At 38.6% G+C, this 23,010-nt stretch overlaps 2 long non-coding RNA genes across 2 annotated transcripts; both read right to left on the bottom strand.

Moving 5' to 3' along the window:
* Positions 1-7,269: 7,269 nt before the first annotated feature.
* On the bottom strand, positions 7,270-14,180 carry LOC118469323 (uncharacterized). Its single transcript, XR_004846182.2, has 4 exons — positions 14,076-14,180; positions 12,317-12,426; positions 10,272-10,382; positions 7,270-8,561 (listed from the first exon to the last, which is right to left on the bottom strand). It is a non-coding gene; the product is annotated as an uncharacterized LOC118469323 (long non-coding RNA).
* Positions 14,181-17,401: 3,221 nt separating this feature from the next.
* Positions 17,402-19,417, bottom strand: LOC129348454 (uncharacterized). Its single transcript, XR_008600979.1, has 3 exons — positions 18,911-19,417; positions 17,673-18,625; positions 17,402-17,510 (listed from the first exon to the last, which is right to left on the bottom strand). It is a non-coding gene; the product is annotated as an uncharacterized LOC129348454 (long non-coding RNA).
* Between the last annotated feature and the right edge of the window lie 3,593 nt (positions 19,418-23,010).

Genomic DNA, 23,010 nt, shown 5'->3' with positions numbered 1-23,010 from the left:
TTGCAGCTAGAAGAAGGCAACTCTAAATTGTCAGTAGGTGTGAATGTGAGTGTGATTGTTGTCTGTATATGTAGCCGTGTGTAGACTGGTGACCTGTCCAGGGTGTCCCCTGCCTTTGCCATAAGTTAGCTGGCATAGACTCCAGACCCCCTCCCCCACCCCATGACCCTAATGAGGATTAAGCGGTGTATAGATAATAATGGATGATGGGTTTAGATAGGTCAAAGAGTGCATTTTTCACCTGAAAGTGGCTGGTTTCAGTAAAATGAATAGTGTTGAGCAATTCAAAAGCAAAGCATCAGTAAAAACAGAGGATCCTGTATTTATCCAATACATTAACCTTCCATTTATAGCTTCTTCACAGATATTTAGTGAAGGTCGCTCATTAAGCTGCAAAACATATTTGCAATTGCAAAACACAAATAAAAGACGAATTACTGTAATACCTTGAGTACATCTGTGTTTATTAAGTAAAGCAAGCTTTACTGCCGGGTTTCAATTAACTCCTGTTTGTACAGATGCATAGGATTTAAATGCATTTCTCCATTTCTCTCTGTCTCCCTGTTTGTCCGTCCAAGTAGTTACTTTAACAGCTTGTCTTAATTCGGTAGTAAACCCCATGATCAGGTGTCTCTGATGTGTCTATCACTATATGCTGTAAATAAGATTATCAGTAGATAATAGACTTAACACGGGATGTCTTAGACAAGCGACAGCGAACACAATCAGTGCAAGAGGTGAAGGTATGGGGCAAAAGTTGAAGATCACCTAATTCTTTCATTTTAATCGTTTTTAAAGTAATGTTATCTGGCCAGGCTTGATTTTTGCAGACAAATACATTTTGTGCTGTGAATTCCTGATCCCTTTCGGGCCTTGGGTAAAGAAAAACCCTGCCAAGAGGAGGCCAGCTCACACTATCAGTGCCCCTATCAGACCAACACAAGCGATTAAGACAGATTCACTCTTGAACCAGCCAGCATCGATTTTTCCTTGATTGATGTGGTTTAACTAAAACTAAATGCTGCAGTATCACACATATGGCCTGAGAAAAGCTAATTAACTCTTACTTGGTTGTACTAGTTGATATGTCCAGTTTGAGCAAGAAGCTGGAGCTCAAGTTCAGTTATAGCTACACCAGACAGCTCAAGATAAAATAAAATGGGGTTTTTTTTGTTTGTTTTAACTGTGAAAGGACTTGCACAAGTGAAATGGGCACTGATAGTAAAGTGCATTCTGTCAGATCAGTGTAAAGATGTGAGTGCAAACTAGAAACTAAACTAAACTAGTAAACTTAAGATAGAAACAAGGTTGTTTTTAGAAGAACAAGACCAGTTAAACTGGATGAATAAAAACTGGAAACCCGAAGAAGAGAGAGTCGGTAAACAATGTACATTAGCACAAACAGAGACTGACGTTTACTTTCCCCTCTTCTGCTTGTTGTATGAAGCTGTCAGGAAACATGGTAAATGGTCCGCACTTCTACAGTGCCTTTTAGCCTTGGTTATGTTCTACAAAGCATTTTACAGTGAGTTTCCCATTCACCCATTCACGTCCACACTCACAAGCCAAGGGTGGCAGAGCTCCACCACAAGGTCCTCATCTCCCATTCAGAGCAGCTTGGAGTTCAGTGTGCTGCCCAAGGACACTTCGATCAAACCATTAACCTTGTTATTAGTGGTATTAGCATCTTTTTGTTATCTGGCTTTACTACGAAAAGCAATCACCGTCATGTACAAAGCTGGTTATCTACTTCTTAAGTCACCCCAGGATTTCATGGACATGGACAGATCCAGTGCCGTACATGTTTCTCACAAGTAGAACAAACCATAATCCTAAACAAATATAATGCGGGCTAAAAGCAACACAGCTATGCAGCTATGATGCTGCAATCAAATCCATGAAGGAAAGCTGCCAAAAGACTGTCAATGTGAGTTAATAGGCTTATCAATATCTCTGCATCATATAAGAAACAATCTGACTAGAATTAAAATGGTGTTTAAGTTGCTTAGGTGTAGGTTTCTTCTTAAAGATTCAGGTATAATTATGCAAAATTATGTAACACAAGAACATGTGTAGTCAATTAATGTTACCCTGATAAAAATGAACTAATTTTCACGGTGATGTATAGGATGAATTCAGTAATCTTACAGTTGATCTTATTCTCAAAGTGTTAGATGGTATTAACCTTCTTCTTTCAGCTGCAATCTTTTAACAGTCTTGGGAGCAAGTAAAGAACAAATATAAAACCATGATTCAAGCCAGTAAGTAGGTTTACTGCAATTCTTAGAAGGTCAACAAGAAGGCTATGAGGCTTTAGTGCTTTATCATGTCTGGATTATATAGCTATAGAAATGCTTATGGGACAAAATGCTTTTCAAATTGATTGCAGAGACCCTTTAAGTCTATTTGCCCTGAACTCCATGGGACCTTTCAGGAATAATGATGCTCAGTTGGTGGTATTTTCATGTGTTGATCTGTTATCTTCATAGTCTCCAGAGCTGTTTAGATGTTCAGCAGAAGTTAGAGTGGCTGTGTACACCTTCAGGAAGTGAACCACAATGACAGTCCTGAAAACCCAGAGTTAAAGCTGAAGTGAACTCAATAACTCCAAATCCTGCTCCACAATCTAAGTTTCTGGTTACAGCAGCAGAGCCAACATACGATGAACTGTTCAGACAGTGTTTAATTGAAGAACCGCAATTCATATATCTAGCCACAGGGTGTAACACTCTGCTGCCATATTACAGAAGAAAGTTAATTAGGTGTACTCTGGCTATAATTTATTGGTAACAATTTACCTGAGACAATTTGTTCATTTGACTGTATCTGTTTAAGACATACATGTGATGTAACTGGATGTAAAAATATGTAATAATCAAATTTATATATTTTTACAAGGTATTTTTGTTTAGAATTCATGTCAATAAAGCACATTGAATTGAATTAAATTGAACTGAACTGAGTTTGGGTAATAGTAGTGACCCAGGATGGTGATGACCAGGAGGGTTCAGGTGAGCTTAACAGAAAACACAATGGATTCAGCCTAAAATCAACAAACTAGTGTTCTGACTAGGTTATAAATAACAGAAACATTGCATGCAACAGGCCAGGCTGTGATGACTGGTCACCTTCATCCTTCTCTTCCTCTCTCTGTCACTTTCTCTTGCACCACAGGGTCCGCTCGTCTCCTCATACACTGAACAAACATCAATTTTCAAGGTGTTTTTATACTCATAGCTTTAGCACATATTTTTGTTGAGTTACAAGTTAAGGCAATTTGTTATATTTATATGGTTACTAAGCTGCTTAAAATTAAGATTTCAAAAAGGCTACAGATCAGTATTCTCAGTTTGGTCTTGTTCACTGTAACTATGACAACAAGTGAACACTACATCAGCTGCCTGCTGACGATCACATAATTGTGATCCTACTACAAATCCACCACTGTGGACTCATCGGGACTTATCCGTCGGAAATGACACAAGGTACAATTGATTAAATTGTGGGGGTGTTTCTGAGTCCCATCAATTCCCACCGTCTGCTACATATCTAGGTCACATGATTCGGTATCGGTACATAACGTACACATGCATAACACATGTCTGTGCTCACTGCGAGGTCATTTAGTTTGTGGGTACATCTATATTAAATAGCCACATTCTATGGTGCCTTGATTTCTGCCACAAACTTTTTCAAGATTTCAGCCATCGGAAATGATACGACGACTGAGCAGCAGTGGCGGAATACTGCATTTTCTGAATGCTTTTCTTGTTTATACTGTGTTAGAACCCAATAGATTTCAGCGCAAGATCAAAGTGAAACTTCAGCTAGCTCTGATCATTTTAGTTTTCCAAGTCATTTCTACCTACCTAAGAAAAGTTTCCACACAGTAGCCCTTTAGGATGCATTTAAACTGCCCTCCAGTCCTGAATAACAGACACTGAGGCAGATTACAAACTATCTAAACAAGGAGAACATAAACCAGAAACTGTCTCTTAATCCAGCAACACATTGAGATGGAAAGCAATGATAACAGCACAGAGACAAATAAAAGATTAATCTAATAACTCGCTAAGGCCACCACACACACAGAAGACCGCTGCTGTACAAACAAGCTGAGGTAATCGTGTCTGCTTGTGTGTGTGTGTGTGTGTGTGTGTGTGTGTGTGTGTCACGGCCTGACAGGCAGAGAGAGGCCGTGCCACACCAAAGCTGCCCTCACCATCTGGCCTTGGCAAAATGAACAGAGTGTTCCTCCACAGTTTCTCTCTCTCTCGATCCCCCTCTACCTCAATCGTTCGCTGAGGGATTTGATACTCATCCACCCGGAGAGATTAAGCGTTTCCATATTCCAGTCATATTCCCCGGGTTGTTTTGCTTTCTAAAAACAGTGTTTGTGTGCCAACATGTTTGCTGGATGGGTGGATGGGGTAGTAGCCGGGCAGAAAGGGAGAGGCGGTGGGGAGGGTGGGCAGAGAGAGGATGGGAAATGACATGAAAAAACATTTCAAATCTGGGTGTAGTGCCAAAAAAACGCATGATGAAGGTGAAAAGGTGGGTAGACTGCCGGTCATGTTGGTATAATGAGTGCAAAGGTGCATAAATAAAGTAAGTGTACACATTCTCAGCTCCAAGGGACAGCTACAGGGGCCCTCAGGAGTGTTGACTCTATGTGTAGATGTGTGTGCTATGTGCCTTGGGGTCTGAGGTTAGAATGAGAGTTCAGAAGTTCAGGGACTTCCAGCCCAGTGGAATAGCTGTGAAAACATTTCTATCACTGAAGCTACAAGGACCTTCGATTGACTTACATTTATTCCTGGACTTGTAGACTTACTGTAAACCAAATCCTTAACTCATCAAAAAAATGAGTTAAGGATTTTAGCACAACAGTGTAAACATCGAAGGATTTTCTCATCCCTGCATCCTTGTGAGGACATTTAAAGGAAAACAAAGCACATAAAACCCCCAAATCACTTGACAGGAGTGTAATTCCACAGCGCCCTAAGAGGCTTTACCAGAAAAGATCACACTTTCATGTACTCCTCTGCCCCCTCCCACCCTCGTTTTTTTCCCCCCCCTATATATGCATTTGTTCCTTCTGTCAAATTCTGAGAAACCAATGACAGCACGAAAGAGTGAAGCCGGATGAGCCTTTGGTCAATCTCACCGAGTCCTTTTTTTTTTTGATGATCTGTGGAAACTTCTGCGCATCCTCTTCTCGTAAACAGTGACACATTCAGACAACACTACTGAACCGTATGGATTCGTGCGCCCTATGAAAACAGAAAACAGAGGACACAGCATCACATCTACAGTGCACTCTGCTCTGCTGTCTCCCGTGATAACTAGGGTTAGCGTTCACTCACATACTCCCCCATGTGCTAAATAATTCAGGGAGGACAACAAGACTCGCCCCATCTCAGGTCTTAACCTCCTGCTGTGCTTCATCCCTCACTCACACGCACACACACATACACACACACACACACACACACACACACACATACAATGAATTGAATTCATGCTTTCCAGCAAAGGAGGGCAAAACCCATGCAAGGACACTTAACACTACTAAATATTCTATTGTGTGGAATTGCATGTTTTCCTTTATTCAAAAGAAAGAGAGTCCTCATTACTGAAAAGCGTAATGATGAAAAACAGATTGAGAGGCATAAGGGAAAAGACATAATTACATCAAAGGGCTCCAAAACAGAAATCCACATTCAACACAAACACACAGTGAACAACAGAAGTGTTCAGGCCTCCAGTGTTTGTTCCGACATCCTTTAAAGCTGCATACTTGATACGAATCCGCGCCAACAAATTATTTATTCAGTTGCAGAGTGATTTTCTGTGTTTTTGGACAACCTATTCAACAGACACAGGATACATCTGAAATATCACCTGCTTTAATTAATGATCACCTAGAAATTAGGTAATCTGATCCAAGGAAATTTTCTTATAATTAGTAATATTACATGATTAGTTTCTGTCAGATAGTTTTACTCCCTTTCATCCTTGCTCTATCCCTTCCTGTTCAGGGTCTGGAGGGAGCTGGAGGCATCCCAGCATCCACTGGGAGAAACATACATGAGCATTGGATATGTATATGACACTGAAATAACATTAATTAAACCAGCATTAACAGATTTTTTGCCCACTTATTTGGAGTCGCATTTCTGGCCACCTGGGCAATACAAGTCGGCTTTGGTTTGGGTCCCTTTCAGAACGCTTTACTGTGTTCACTAGCCAGTCACTAACGTTGTTTGCTTATTGTTTGATGCTGAGCAGCTACCATAAAGTAAGTTATCCTAAACCTTTTCAGCGAATACAGCTGCTGCGAACTAAAAACCTTCATTTACAGGCCAGAAAATCAAAACAATGAGCTGAAAGATGCAAAGGCAGAGGACAGCTGCAGATTCGGGTGATAATCATCTACCAATAATCACTATGAGTGACAGCTTTGCTGGTCGATTGCTAATATGAACAATATTGATGTATGGTACGTTTAAGATTGGCTGATATAAAGCTGACTAACCTTCCCAATGCTATAGTCAATACTAGTCCAGTTTCTATCAGTCTCATCCACCTTTTACATTGTGACCGTCACATTTTGTGCCTTTGCAAACATCTTCAGGGCAATGTAGTGACATCTTTCAAACCAGCTGTAGCCTGAAATCTGGTGCAGTGTTGCCTACAGTATCTGCATATATTTACACCACAGCCAGAATGTTAAAGGGGTTCATAACTAAAATACATCTTTACACACACGCACACACACACACACACACACACACACACACACACACACACACACACACACACACACACACATACTCGCGTAACTCACTTGAGGGGCCTGCTGTCTCTTTGCCCAATTGTGGGGTCCACCCTTTCCAGTGGTGCTACAGCTTTGTAAAAAATCAGGCAAGGTAAAAAAAAAATCTAAATGATAAATATCACTTCAAATTAACAGAATTCACAACTTTTGTCTCCACGCCAGTTTTTTGGTCACATCTGGGGTCCGTTTTTAACATTTAGGACTTGTGAGGTCTTTTTTCACACACGCATGTATATCTCTACACTTTATATCTTAATGGGGACATATTTAAAATCTATAACAATGAATTACATTACTTGGTGTTAATTTCCAAACACACTGCGGGACTGAATCAGGATATACACTGTAATTTACATTCTCTACATTCTGCATCTCCTCTCTTTCCCTCTAAAATAGTCACAATGCAGTACTATTATGATCTGTTGTTAAAGACAAATGAATGCAAAAAGCAGTAATTAATTAATTCATTATTATTTTAATTACAACTACAACCTAATATAACTTTCTTGAGACAATTTCAGGTGTTCAGCTCCAGAGGAACTTAAAATGGATGAATATTTCGAGCCAGAATTCACTGATCAGAAGCTGGAACAGGAGCGAGAGAGAACAAGACAGAGAGTGAGGAGACACAGAGAGACAATGAGACACAGGCAGAGAACGAGAGACAGACATTAGACACAAAGAGAGAACTAGACATAGAGAGAGGACGAGATACAGAGAGAGAATGAGACACAGGCAGAGAACGAGAGACAGACATTAGACACAAAGAGAGAACTAGACATAGAGAGAGGACGAGATACAGAGAGAGAATGAGACATAGAGACAAGGAGACAGAGACGAGACAGAGAGATAATGAGACAGAGATGAGACAGAGACAATGAAACAGAGAGATGTGACAGAGAGACACAAGGAGACAGAGAGACAGAGAGAGACAGAGAGAGAGAGACGAGACAGAGAGACAGAACCACACATAGAAAGAGAATGAGACAGAGAGAGAGAGACGAGACAGAGAGATGAGACAGAGACAGAACCAGACATAGAAAGAGAATGAGACAGAGAGAGAGAGACGAGACAGAGAGATGAGACATAGAGACAGAACCACACATAGAAAGAGAATGAGACAGAGAGAGAGAGACGAGACAGAGAGATGAGACATAGAGACAGAACCAGACATAGAAAGAGAATGAGACAGAGAGAGAGAGATGAGACAGATGAGACATAGAGACAGAACCAGACATAGAAAGAGAATGAGACAGAGAGACAACGAAACACAGACATAACACGACATAACCCTAATGAATGAACAAAACTTGGCAGTCTTATGTAACATTCCACAACAAACAGAACATTCTCTTAACAGGAAATTGGCCATTTTAAGGTACTAAGATGGCTGCTCTGTTTACTCCATCATCTGTTTGTGTTTGTAAATGCAGCTGTCTAGATAGTGTTACCTGGCGGGTACAGTTTGAATAAAGCAGAATCCACACACTGCTCACATCTAGTAGCAATTCACTGTAGTTCTCTTCTGATGGCAGAAGATTCTTGAAGTGTTTTACTGCTTTCCAGTCTCTGTTTCCTAGTGCTTGAGGTTCTGCAGTAATACAGTGCTCACAGTCCACTTTTTCGGGAACTTGGCTTCTCACTATGAATTTCCTTAAATGTCTGTAAACTGCAGCAGATTCCTCTGGCGTCCAACGTCTTTTGACAGCAGATTGTTTACCTAAAGAGGCAAAAAAGACATACAATACAAGGAAAATATCTTAAACGTGGTCCAAGAACTGTAGTGAAATGAGGACAAATCTGGACACAATTTCCAAAAGCTTAATCTTAATTTCAGACAAAACAGAATATCTGCAGGGCTAATCAAGGCACCACAGCATTATTGTTACTAGTGTTGCTTTCGTCAACAAAAATTATGACTAAATATTGTTGTCAACAAACCTTTATCACATGACGAAAACGAGATGAGACAACGTAAATGCTGGTCATGTGATGATAACTATAATGAAATATATAATGCAATATTGTTGACCAATAAAAACAAGACTAAATTTGGTTTACAAAATAAAAACTACGCTAAAATGCCTCTTCATTTTCGTTGACCAAAACGAGATGAGATGAAATGTTCTTTCGTCTCGTTTATTTATTATTTTGTAGTATTTCTGTTTCCCGTGTCTGGGCTGCATCAGGTCACACTGCACAGATGCAGGCAATGTGACTCACTCAATCCTCACTCGTTCCCATATCCATGCAAAAAAAAGCTCTGCAAATCCTAAATTGTTGATTCTGATTGGGTTGTGAAGACTTATTCCTGAACAAATATATTCACTTTGACAAATATGGGTTTTATGGCAATCAAACAGATACTATATCTGTGCCAGGTGCCAGTGAAAAGAAAATCTAAGGTCAAAATATAGCCATAGAGCAATGTGTACTGAAAAGTTTTTTGTTGTTGTGTTGTTGTTTGTGACAACCAGTCTTAAAATAACACATACAGGTGGGTACAGCTTATGTAGTTGCTGTTGAGACTGCTGATTATTTGATTCAGCAGTTGGCATAATTCAGTACTGTCTGTTCTTTTCTGTCAACAAATTCCACTGTATGCAGCCAGTGTTTCCCATCCCATTATATTTCTCCTAAGGTCCAAACCATTTGTAGTGTTGTTATATCTTTTAAAACTTCTATGATGCAAAATCTGACTTCAGTTTACAAGCAACGAAAGCCATAAACAAACATTTTATTTGTACTTTTTAGTATGTTGTTGTGGCTTGAGCATTCATGCACCTTGTTTCTCTTTATGTTAAACTTGAATTTGTTAATTTTTTTCTGGCATTGTTGTGATGCCATTTTATTTATTTCATTTAAATTTGTGTGTGTGCACTAACATGTTTGGTTGGTAAAAAATAAGATACAGATATGCTGTAAATTCAAAGCAGAGCATCTTTCGTGTCTGGAATGGATGTATTGTTGAGCCTATAAGGTAATAATAATAATATGATAAAAAGATAATCTTGTTTGAATTGTGAAATGGGTTTGGCTAAAAGAACATTTTGGTTTTGTCTATACTACTTGGTTATGTATACTATATTGACTTGGTTAAATATTGCATTACTGAAAAGAGACTGAAATACAATTTTCAGTGACTAAACTAGACTAAAGTGTCGTCAGTTTTTGTCGACTAACACAAATAAAATAGTCATAGACAATTCTGACTAAAACAAGACTAAAATGCTCAGACTTTTAGTCGACTAAAACTTGACTAGACTAAAAAAAGAGTATGAACTTGACTAAAACTGATAAAAAGTCAAATGACAGCTTGACACAGATGAGACTAAAACTAAAATTAAAACAGGCTGCCAAAAACAACACTAGTTGTTATTGTTGCAAAAACCATGTGAATCATATCTGTCAAGGAGATTGCAAAGCTTACCTCTCTTTGTTGTTCACACCATCTGGTTTTGGGCAGATGATGAGGTACATTCTTGCAGGGATGCCGCACTGTCCTCATCTTCTGAGTCCTCGCCTTGTGCCACACTGGCTTCTGGGTACAGAAAAAAATAGAGAGCATACATAGATGTAGACAGGGTCAGAATTTGATGTGAACAACATAACAGCATGGATCCATCATGCCTTGTATCGATGGTTAAGGCTGCTGCTGGTGATGTAATGGTATGGTGGAGATTTTCTTGGCACACTTTGGGCCCCTTAGTACCAGCTGGTTTATACCTCATATCCTGCCTAAGTACTGCTGCTGACCATGTCAATCTCTTTAGGACCACAGCGTACCATCTTCTGATGGACACGTCCAGTAGGATAATGCTCCATGTCACAAAGTCAAAACAGATAATCTCACACTGGTTTCTTGAACATGAGTTTGACAATGAGTTCTCTGGACTCAGATGTCCTCCACATATACCAAATCTCAGTTCAATAGAGCACCTTTGGGATGAAGTGGAACAAGAGATTGGCATAACAGATGTTTCATGACACCAAGAATTAAAAGGGGTATACTCTAGCCTAGGCCAGTTTATAACTGTTGACACAAAGATTAGGCATGCTAAACTCTTAATTGTTTAGTTAGTTTTTTTTTTACAAAGAGGTATGCTCAGCAAGCAAATCATTATGAAAGAACATAACTAGAATGTCCTTGAGCTAATTTAAATTTAAATAATTTCCTCCAGGATGAATAAAGTAGATCTTATCTTAAATGAAAACAGTTCAAATTAAAGGAAAAACTGAAAAATTGAAGCAAAACATTATGAAAGAACATCCACATTGGTTAGTGCTGCTTTCACTTGTTTCTGTACAACAGATTTTAGTATAATACCTCTTTGTATTGTCTTTGACTTGTGCTTAAACTAAGATTGACTTGATCTGCATTTAACAAGCCAGATTAAACTCCTGGCAAAAGTATAATTTAGCTTTTATACCCCAGGGGCTGAAATAACCCAGAATAAAACCTTCCAGGCTAGAATACATGCCATGTAATATGAGATTACATCAATCAAATGAATTTTATCTTAATTTAAGAACAGTCAATTAAGTTAAATGAAGCATTTTAGGCAAAATAAGGCTATACAGTAGCTTGGTAGTTAGCACTGCTGCCTTGCAGCTAGAAGATCCCAGGTTTGCATCCTAGCCTGGGCCTGGGATCTTTCTGTGTGGAGTTTGCATGTTCTTCCTGTGCATGTGTGGGTTTTCTCCAGGTTATCCAGCTTCCTCCCACAGTCCAAAAACCTGCTGAGGTTAATTGGTGATTCTAAATCATCCATAGGTGTGAATGTGACTGTGATTGTTTGTCTCTATGTGTAGTCTTGTGACACATCGCTACCTGTCCAGGTGAACCTTCACCCTAAGTCAGCTGGAATAGACTCCAGCCCACCATGACCCTAATGAGGATTATGTGGTGTATAGACAATGGATGGATGGATTTTATGCAAAATATACTATGAGATATTATGCCAATGTAATGGTTTATTTCTGGAGCACAAATCAAGCCAATCGTAATTCAAGCACAATACAAAGGTAATATAAATAGATATTATACTGAAATCAGCTATACAGTCACAATGGGAATCAACAACAGCAAATGTTGATCTTCTTTGATAATGTTTTGCTTACAATATAATTTTATCTTAGTATGCAATTCAGTTTTTCCATTGATTTGAATCTCTTTAATTGTAATTAGTTCAAGGACATTTTAGTAAGAATAATGATTTACTTGCTAAGCATACCTCTTCGTAAAAAAAACAAAAAACCTAAATAACTGAACAATTAAGAGCTTACCATACTTAATCTCTTTGCGTCAACAGGTGTAAACTGGCCTAGGCAGAGTATACCTCAGGGTATACTTTGGCCTAGACCAGTTTGTATTCTTTGGCCGGCGAGTTAATCTCCAGAGCCAGTTACACCAGTAGTTGTATTTAATAAAGTGGCTGCTAAATGTATGTATTATTAAAGTAAATCCAAGCTTACCTCTCATTTTTGCTGACACCACTTGGTTTTGGGCAGATGATGAGGTACATTCCAATAGGGGTGCCACACTGCCCTCATCTTCTGAATCCTCTCCTTGTACACACTGGCTTCTGGGTACAGAAAAACATTATTTTTATATATATAATTTTTTGACTTAAAACATGAAGTAATTGTCAGTAAAGCAAAGTCTGGCTTTGAATGAGGGGAAATGATTTGAAATGATGCTGTCTTGAAGTACTTCAACCTCCAAATGACTGTTCAATATGACCATCTTACTACACGGTTAACTGCCTACTGCGCTGGCACAGAAACATTAAAACCTATCTTGATGTGTCACTTGTAATGTAAAGGATAACTGCCACATGCTTTGTTCCTCCACAAACCAGTCAAGTTGAACTTTACAGACATATATGTCCAGAGTCATATCTGTATTAAAGTCTTACCCTGACCCTTTAAGTGACAACACAAGTGAGTAAAAACGAGATGTTTACGGGTTGCAGCCTTCGTGAAGCCCTTTCAGACTTAAAGGAAGGGCCTTCTGTGCTGTCCTTATTTGAATCAAACAGAGCATTAGAAAAATCTGGTATTCTATCCATCAGAAAAAGGAAGAAAAAAGTATGACTATCCATTTAAAAAATCAGTTACAAGAAAAAGATTTTGTTGAAAATAGACTATAATAATTACTTGTATTTAGACTGTCAGAACCATACCAATAAGCTCTTTGTCCTTCTCAACTTTGGAACAACGTTGTGCTCAGAATGCCCACCAGAATAGTTTTTCATGGAATCCTCATCAGTTTCATCCACTATGCTCTCATTTGAACTACCCAGAGGCTCACAAACATCTGATATTCTATGCATCTGCAAAAACATAACAGAGTGATGTCAAGGTATGGCTATCCATAACAAAGAAAGCATTTTTAAACTACATTCTATTGCCATAAAAAATAAAAGTGTCTGAGAAATAGCAGAATGTTTTCTGTACTCCTTTTCTTTCTGACAACCTCATTGCAGTGCAGACTCAGAAGCTGGTCTTCTATACAGTCCTCACCTATTTCATCACTTAGGGGATGATCCACGAGGGGCAACTGCCATACGATTAACATCTAAATTCAGTTAAAACAGCAGTAAGTAACATGGGTTTAATTATGACAGGTATTTTCCCAATAATATGCAGAGGTACCTACAAGTGTCACAATGCATTACTGAGGGTTAGAATGCATCAAATTCAAATGAGCCTTTTCAAACATGCAGCAGCTCAAGTAGTGTAAAAATATACCTGCAATTTTCAGAGTTTAAATCATGTCATGCATTGCAGCAAGGATATGAAAACACCTAAGTTGTGATCCATACGGAGGGCCCCATGAGGGTCAAGACTAGAAACAATGTGAGTGTGTGATGTGAACTGGGCCCCACATGGTGTGTACTGGGAACATTTGTGTGTGAGGCTCACAAGAAGTTAAGTCGATAAAAGCATGAGTGTGTGATGTGAACTGGGCCCCACATGAACTGTCCTGGGAACATTTGGGTGTGATGCCCACTAGCTTCAAGAAGTCGAGTAGAGAAATGTATGAGTGTGTGATGTTAACTGGCTACATGAGGACAAGATTAGAAAGGTGTCAGTCAGAGGAACTCATTTCCTTAAAACTGAAGTCTATATCATCACCCTGAATGAAAGGCCACATCAGACAAGCAGTTTGAATTCCTCCTATCTTGGTAATGGAACTACATAGTGTGCAGACCAACAGTATCTACATTACCTGTGCATAAGCATCATCTTGGTCTGAATCCTCATGTGAAGCACCATGTATGGGGGACATCTCAGGCTCTACTGCCACAGCAGAAGCCATCTTGTTTGTTACCTGCAATTTAGATACAAACAAAAAGCATTAAGCACTGACATCCAACATGTTCTATGTTTAGAAATATGCACATTACTAGAGTTTATGTGAAAACCATGTTTGAAACAGCATAAACTGAAAGCTACATGTAGAGCATCATCTTCTCCAGAGGTACCAACAAGTGTCACAGTGCGTTACAGATGGTTAGAATGCATCAAATTCAAATGAGCCTTTTCAAACATGCAGCAGTTCAAGTAGTGTAAAAATATACCTGCAATTATCAGAGTTTAAATCATGTCATGCATTGCAGCAAGGATATGAAAACACCTAAGTTGTGATCCATACGGAGGGCCCCATGAGGGTCAAGACTAGAAACAATGTGAGTGTGTGATGTGAACTGGGCCCCACATGGTGTGTACTGGGAACATTTGTGTGTGAGGCTCACAAGAAGTTAAGTCGATAAAAGCATGAGTGTGTGATGTGAACTGGGCCCCACATGAACCTGTCCTGGGAACATTTGGGTGTGATGCCCACTAGCTTCAAGAAGTGGAGTAGAGAAATGTATGAGTGTGTGATGTTAACTGGCTACATGAGGACAAGATTAGAAAGGTGTCAGTCAGAGGAACTCATTTCCTTAAAACTGAAGTCTATATCATCACCCTGAATGAAAGGCCACATCAGACAAGCAGTTTGAATTCCTCCTATCTTGGTAATGGAACTACATAGTGTGCAGACCAACAGTATCTACATTACCTGTGCATAAGCATCATCTTGGTCTGAATCCTCATGTGAAGCACCATGTATGGGGGACATCTCAGGCTCTACTGCCACAGCAGAAGCCATCTTGTTTGTTACCTGCAATTTAGATACAAACAAAAAGCATTAAGCACTGACATCCAACATGTTCTATATTTAGAAATATGCACATTACTAGAGTTTATGTGAAAACCATGTTTGAAACAGCATAAACTGAAAGCTACATGTAGAGCATCATCTTCTCCAGAGGTACCAACAAGTGTCACAGTGCGTTACAGATGGTTAGAATGCATCAAATTCAAATGAGCCTTTTCAAACATGCAGCAGTTCAAGTAGTGTGAAAATATACCTGCAATTATCAGAGTTTAAATTATGTCATGCATTGCAGCAAGGATGTGAAAACACCTAAGTTGTGATCCATACGGAGGGCCCCATGAGGGTCAAGACTAGAAACAATGTGAGTGTGTGATGTGAACTGGGCCCCACATGGTGTGTACTGGGAACATTTGTGTGTGAGGCTCACAAGAAGTTAAGGCGATAAAAGCATGAGTGTGTGATGTGAACTGGGCCCCACATGAACTGTCCTGGGAACATTTGGGTGTGATGCCCACTGGCTTCAAGAAGTGGAGTAGAGAAATGTATGAGTGTGTGATGTTAACTGGCTACATGAGGACAAGATTAGAAAGGTGTCAGTCAGAGGAACTCATTTCCTTAAAACTGAAGTCTATATCATCACCCTGAATGAAAGGCCACATCAGACAAGCAGTTTGAATTCCTCCTATCTTGGTAATGGAACTACATAGTGTGCAGACCAACAGTATCTACATTACCTGTGCATAAGCATCATCTTGGTCTGAATCCTCATGTGAAGCACCATGTATGGGGGACATCTCAGGCTCTACTGCCACAGCAGAAGCCATCTTGTTTGTTACCTGCAATTTAGATACAAACAAAAAGCATTAAGCACTGACATCCAACATGTTCTATATTTAGAAATATGCACATTACTAGAGTTTATGTGAAAACCATGTTTGAAACAGCATAAACTGAAAGCTACATGTAGAGCATCATCTTCTCCAGAGGTACCAACAAGTGTCACAGTGCGTTACAGATGGTTAGAATGCATCAAATTCAAATGAGCCTTTTCAAACATGCAGCAGTTCAAGTAGTGTAAAAATATACCTGCAATTATCAGAGTTTAAATTATGTCATGCATTGCAGCAAGGATGTGAAAACACCTAAGTTGTGATCCATACGGAGGGCCCCATGAGGGTCAAGACTAGAAACAATGTGAGTGTGTGATGTGAACTGGGCCCCACATGGTGTGTACTGGGAACATTTGTGTGTGAGGCTCACAAGAAGTTAAGGCGATAAAAGCATGAGTGTGTGATGTGAACTGGGCCCCACATGAACTGTCCTGGGAACATTTGGGTGTGATGCCCACTAGCTTCAAGAAGTCGAGTAGAGAAATGTATGAGTGTGTGATGTTAACTGGCTACATGAGGACAAGATTAGAAAGGTGTCAGTCAGAGGAACTCATTTCCTTAAAACTGAAGTCTATATCATCACCCTGAATGAAAGGCCACATCAGACAAGCAGTTTGAATTCCTCCTATCTTGGTAATGGAACTACATAGTGTGCAGACCAACAGTATCTACATTACCTGTGCATAAGCATCATCTTGGTCTGAATCCTCATGTGAAGCACCATGTATGGGGGACATCTCAGGCTCTACTGCCACAGCAGAAGCCATCTTGTTTGTTACCTGCAATTTAGATACAAACAAAAAGCATTAAGCACTGACATCCAACATGTTCTATATTTAGAAATATGCACATTACTAGAGTTTATGTGAAAACCATGTTTGAAACAGCATAAACTGAAAGCTACATGTAGAGCATCATCTTCTCCAGAGGTACCAACAAGTGTCACAGTGCGTTACAGATGGTTAGAATGCATCAAATTCAAATGAGCCTTTTCAAACATGCAGCAGTTCAAGTAGTGTGAAAATATACCTGCAATTATCAGAGTTTAAATCATGTCATGCATTGCAGCAAGGATATGAAAACACCTAAGTTGTGATCCACACGGAGGGCCCCATGAGGGTCAAGACTAGAAACAATGTGAGTGTGTGATGTGAACTGGGCCCCACATGGTGTGTACTGGGAACATTTGTGTGTGAGGCTCACAAGAAGTTAAGGCGATAAAAGCATGAGTGTGTGATGTGAACTGGGCCCCACATGAACTGTCCTGGGAACATTTGGGTGTGATGCTCACTGGCTTCAAGAAGTGGAGTAGAGAAATGTATGAGTGTGTGATGTTAACTGGCTACATGAGGACAAGATTAGAAAGGTGTCAGTCAGAGGAACTCATTTCCTTAAAACTGAAGTCTATATCATCACCCTGAATGAAAGGCTGCATCAGACAAGCAGTTTGAATTCCTCCTATCTTGGTAATGGAACTACATAGTGTGCAGACCAACAGTATCTACATTACCTGTGCATAAGCATCATCTTGGTCTGAATCCTCATGTGAAGCACCATGTATGGGGGACATCTCAGTCTCTACTGCCACAGCAGAAGCCATCTTGTTTGTTACCTGCAATTTAGATACAAACAAAAAAACTACTGAAAAGTACTGAAAGTAGAGAAATGTATGAGTGTGTGATGTTCACTGGCTCCATGAGGACAATAGTAGAAAGATGTCAGTCAGAGGAACACATTTCTTTTAAGGCCAACACTGTCTACCTCGCACCATTACCTGTGCACAAGCATCATTCTGGTTTGAATTCTCATGCAAAGCACCATCTATGGGGGACATCTCGATCTCTGCTGCCACAGGAGAAGTCTGCTTGTTTGTTTGCTGGAATTCAGATACAAACAATAAAACACTACATGCTGACAGACACAATTTGCTCTTTTTCAGAAATATGCCATTTTTTAAAGTTTAGCTGAATGCTTATCAACAAGTCACAATGCATTATGGAGACAGACATAAAACAGTAGCTGTCGTGCACTAGTTCACCAATTTTTACTTTTGCAACACATTTTTACACAAATTAGCAAAAACAAAGTACCATTTTACGCCAATCACCGTAGTTGTACTCAATTTCAGATCCGATTTCTATTTTTTTCACAGCAAATAGACACATATGTGGTGTGTTGTTTACTATGATTTTTTTTCATGATGCAATTTGGAGATCTGTGATTGTCATTCACTAATCTTCCAAGAGAGCCGTCTTCTTTTGATGCATCAATACTAAAAATGTAAAAGAAAAATGTTTAATTCTAAAGTGTGCACCTATTTACACTTTTGTTATCAATTCCTTTTAATATACATGTTTTAACAGTGTGACGAGAATAAGATACTATAACATACCAAGTCTCCTTGATGACAACTTATGTTACAGACTTAAACTAATTTATTAGACTAAATTGTTAAGTCTATTCTATGTGTGATTACAAAGATTGTTCCTGTTGTCATTCATTAACCATTCAAAACCTTGTTTGAGATTGCAATCAAAACATAATTTCTGCAAAATGCAAAACTTTCTTACCCCCAGCGACGTTTTTGCCATTCAAATTCAAACAGAAATGTACTCTGTTTCTCCGAGTAGTGTCTGGACCGGCATTCTTCAACTGATAAGAGTTCACCTCTGTATTCCAAGAGGAAAGCTCCTGGTTCAATGGGCTGGGTAACAAACACTCCTCTTCCTATGAGGACATAATTAAATACACATTTAATTGAAGAAACACTTAGTTGTCTAAACTTTTCTAATAAAAAAATGACCCACAGCTCATAAATACTCTCTGGCAGAAAAGTCTTCTGTTGTGTGTTGCATGTGTGAAACAGCAACATCGGAGGAATACCAGCTGGGGATTCAGCGGTTTTCCTCTGTTGTGTATGTGTGAGAGAGGCTTGTTTATATAAATACTACTGTAGATATTTTATACTGTGCAACTGTGTGGTGTAACATGCAAAGATTCACTGTCCCATACCTTTGTTACTATTAATAAATCTTTCTATAAATCCCGGCTTGTCCCTCGAAGACAGAATATATGATGTTGCATCATCAACAGGCTGTATCCTGTTCTTCCTTTTTGACATTATGGCTCTGTGAAAATAAAAGCCAAAATATTACACAGATTTTGCACAGGTATCTTATAAAGATACCTAAACTTATGAATGTATGACCAATAAAAATACAATACCACAATATTATACTATAATGAGGAATTTTCTTTAACCCCTGAAAACAGTGTGCAACGGCTGCAACTAATGATTATTTTAATAACTGAATAATTAATTATTTGCATTAAAAAAAGGAATACAGTTTTAATTTTCACTCGTGTAATAAGAAACGGAACATTAATTAAATTTCACAGTGCGAAAAAGTGCCCAAATATCCCTGAGTAAAAGTACATACATTTAATCACAAGTATTCTAATGAAACTACTCTTACAAATACAATTTATAAAAGAAATACACAAGTACATGTAATAGAGAAATGTAGTGCATTACTACCCATCACGGGCAACATAGTGAAACTCAAACAAAACTGCCATGTCACTCAGCCTGCCATAATATTTTACTAGATTTTGGTAGTTTTGTAGTACAACATTCATACATTTGCACATGGCCACAGAACCTTACCTTAGTAGAGGACAGTGGCTCTTGAATGGACTGTGTAATGCCACACTTTCCTACCTGTGCTAGACTTGTTGATTTATTGAGATTAATTATTAGCTAGTTTATTTTTATTCATTAGTTTGTTTATTATTTATTATTATTATTATATTAAATTAATGTAATCTCTTGTATGAGTTTATCAGTACTTTAGTATTTTTCTAATAAATAATTTATAAACAATTTATAAATAGATATAAATAATAAATCCATAAGTAATAAAGAAATAAATAAATCATTAGTTTATTATTTAATAACAAATTGTATCAAATTAATTAGGTAATTATTTAAATAATGCATTATATTAATAACTCATTTAATGAATTAATTAATTAATTTATTAAATGCAATTAATTAATATTCTATTAATTAATTTAATGTAAATAATTTTTAAAATTTATTAATATATAGTTTTATGATTACATATAAAGCATAATGAATGGGTAATACATTAATGAATGAATCCTAAATAAATAGTCAATATTTATTTAACTATATATTGATGTATCATTTTAAATATAAATTTAGTAGTTTATCATTACTTTGTTATTTAATAATTATTATTTATGTATTATTTATTATTTTCAATTTATTATTGTTATTGATATTATTATCATTTATCATTATTTAGATTTTCTGCTATTATCTAGTATCTATTATTGCTATTATCTGCTATTTTAGATGCATATCTGTTGGATATATATCTGGTTCAGTGAGCTTTTGGACACTCGAATTTTCCTTTGGGGATTAATAAAGTGTTATAGGAGCAATGTGTCTGCAGTGGCCTACTAGCTGTTAGCTCATTTCTCATCAGTCTGTCCTGCAGAGATGTTTTTCAGTGTCTTCCTACTTTTAAATCTACCTTTTCTGTCCCTCTCAACCTGCTGACCAGCAGGCAGATGGGTCCTCCCACAAAAAGAGCCAGGTTCTGCTTGTGTTTTTTTCCCTGTTAAAGGGGTGTTTTCCTTGCTACTGTTGCCTTAGGGCTTGCTGTGTGGTTTCAGACATATGGGTTCTGTAAAGCATCTGGAGACAATTTGACTAATTGGTGCTATATAAATAAAATTGAACTGAATTGAATTAACAACTCATGAATGGTAGAGCTAAATGCTAGCGGACTAGCGGCTAACCGCTAGCGGGCTAGCGGTTAGCAGCTAACGGGCTAGCGGCTAACACCTAGCAGGCAAGCAGCTCCAGCTAGCAGGCTAATAGCTCAAGGGGGTAACAGTAACCACTAACTTTTAATCTAGAAAAGCCCCTGTGTGGTACTTTATTTAGCATCACCGTTGTTGTTCTTACAAGTAACTGGGTACAGAGGACAAACATCATCAAAATGAACAAAGTTCAACTTAAACTTACCTGTTTTGCACAGCATGGCAGGCCTGGAGTCGACAGACGGAGATGACGTAGTGAGTGTCATATTGCAGAGAGGCCCCGCCCACATCTTGTTCCATTGGCTGAGATGATACACACTTCAGGAAGTGTGTGTATCTGCTGCAGTACCACGAAGTGCCACCCGGGGCTCTCACGAGCACAAAAAAAGTTACACACTTTTACACACTTTCCAGTTTTTGTTACCTTGTGGGCCATGTGAAGAAAAAGCGGGAGGCATATCAGGGGAGTCTCCTGAGCTGAAATAAATTGAAATCGGTGTGGGGCCCACCATTTTGGGCCCCACACTGTCGCTGGGCCCCTCACTGTTGGTGTGCTCCTTGCCATTGGGCCCCACCAAGTAATAAATGCAAGTGCACACACACACACACACACACACACACACACACACACACACACACACACACACACACACACACACCACACACACACACACGTTAGAAAAAGAAAGGATTCAGACTACACCAGGTTGCTGAAACACTGAGAGTTTGGACATTTTTATTGACTTCAAATCCATGCAAAATAAAGAGCAAAAGTTACTTATCTTGCATGCATGGACACACTTGCACACATACTACAGTTTGTAATAACAGGTCCACTTCATGTCCACCTAGTTTTCATTTGAGCCGTAATAATCATTAATAAAAATGCAATAATCAAAGCACAGATTTCTGTTAAATCATTTCATTTATTCAGCTTTCTGTAGGACGCCATGTACACATGTATTCACTCTGCTTTTTTCCTGATATTGAACCTAAAAATAATTTTCTGTCACACATGTTTTCAAGTAAATGCAAATAAAACAGGTTTCGTAATTTTACCAGTTACCAAACAAGGGGGAAAAACATGTAAAATGTAAAAAATACAGACACAAATAATAAAAAAATATGCTTAATTTTTGCTCAAGCACATTATTGCAGCAAATGAAATAATGCATATTTACATCACAGTTGGTTAAAGTGAAAATGTTTTAGTTGGATTACAGTTTTGAAAGCTGGAATGAGAAATAAGACGTGATGTTTGAACATGTGAGAATAGTTTTTTCAAAATCCGTCATTTTGGATCATTGTGTCACTTGAATGTGTGCATGTGTGTGAATGCATTTGTGATTTTGTGTGTGTTTGTGTGTGTCTCAGAAGTGGAGTCGAGCCAGCAGCCAGCGGAAGAAGCCGGTCCTCTTGGATCCGAAGAAGCTGATGAAGAAGTTGATCACGGTGGTGGCGAAGATGACGCCTGTGGCAACGTTGTTCAGGTAGTCGAGTCGTTTCTGATTGGACACCACATTCAGGTCCCTGCGGGCTACAGCACACACACATGCGCGCAGACAGACACACAAACACACAATTTCAAACACTTCAAACACACCCATCCACAAACACACTTACGGATGATACAGGCATTCACTCCATACAGACCCACGTACAGTAACACATCAGCAGTACAGTTCAGGTAGCAGACCTCCAACCTCTGTCTAGCTCTCTGGGGCATTTGACTGGACTTTATTGATTATAAAGTTAAAGACACAAAACAGACTTGAATTTGCTCTGAGTGAATTCTCATCTTTGCAAACTGAAAACAAAGCTCAGACCTCATGTTACTGCAACTGCAACTTAAAGCTAACATCTAGCGGTCCAGTATAGAAGCCATTTCTATAGTCAAAAGACTAAGTATATGCAGGACACTGTTTGGTCCAGTAGGTGTCGCCTTTGTGCTGTAATCACAATACAGGTAACTGCAAATAGTTTTATTGACTGAGGTGAACACCACATTTTGTACTGATTGAACTTTGGACTTAAGAAGTTTTATGGACAATTGATATGAATTCCTGCTTTTAAACATAAGAAGAGTATGAAAAACGGACAAGAAACCTTCCAGCAAAAATCAATCTATTGCAGTGCTACAGTGTGTGAGTCAGGTATAGGCTTGTCTTTACAGCCCATCCGTGACTTTAAAATCCATTTTTATAGTGTTTAATGGTTGTTCTAAACTTGGAGGCGTAAAATAAAAGCGTTAAGATATA

Source organism: Amphiprion ocellaris, unplaced genomic scaffold, assembly GCF_022539595.1.
Source record: "Amphiprion ocellaris isolate individual 3 ecotype Okinawa unplaced genomic scaffold, ASM2253959v1 Aocel_unscaffolded220, whole genome shotgun sequence".
Taxonomy (NCBI): Eukaryota; Metazoa; Chordata; class Actinopteri; family Pomacentridae; genus Amphiprion; species Amphiprion ocellaris.
This window is presented reverse-complemented; position numbering and strand designations above follow the sequence as displayed.